Source organism: Mastomys coucha, unplaced genomic scaffold (genome assembly GCF_008632895.1).
Source record: "Mastomys coucha isolate ucsf_1 unplaced genomic scaffold, UCSF_Mcou_1 pScaffold21, whole genome shotgun sequence".
In the NCBI taxonomy this organism is placed as follows: Eukaryota; Metazoa; Chordata; class Mammalia; order Rodentia; family Muridae; genus Mastomys; species Mastomys coucha.
Genome location: NW_022196904.1, coordinates 48,768,387 through 48,769,056, shown reverse-complemented (window position 1 = coordinate 48,769,056; position 670 = coordinate 48,768,387).

Genomic DNA, 670 nt, shown 5'->3' with positions numbered 1-670 from the left:
AAAGGGATGAAAAAGTAAGAAGGGAGAGAAGAGAGAGAGAGAGAGAGAGAGAGAGAGAGAGAGAGAGAGAGAGAGAAAGAGAGAGAGAATAAGCCATCTGAATATAAGTGGTGCTATATATAAAAGCTATTATGGGTTACCAAGGAAACAAGAGTTCTACAAGTGACAGAAAGAAAAGAACATCAGGTTGTTGTGACAAATGACACTTGAAATAATGCTTTTCTTGTGGCGCTTGCTTTTATTTAACATGGCTCTGAGCAGAACATTATTACTGAATGATAGATTAATGTAGTAAATGAAAAATCTGGCTTGTGGATTTGTTTTTCCAACACTGGAATAACTAAGTAAGAGAAAGCAGAAAACAGCTGGACCATAAGACTTCACCCTGGGGGAGGATGGCTGATGATGACTAGCAAAGCTGCAGGCGGAGTATATACTTTCATGGTTCCCAAACACAGCAGTCTTCAGGCAGCAGTGAGCAAAGCATAGCTAAAAATACAACGGCTGTGTGACATCAAAATGATCAGTGGCTTCCACTCTTTGATGCATTGTGTGTACTGCTAGTTAGTGTTCTAACATCTGCTGTGAAAGATGAAAAAATTATATATGCATACATATATAAAAATCAATCATCTCTCTTTCTCTCTCTCCTTCTTCTTCTTCTTCTTCT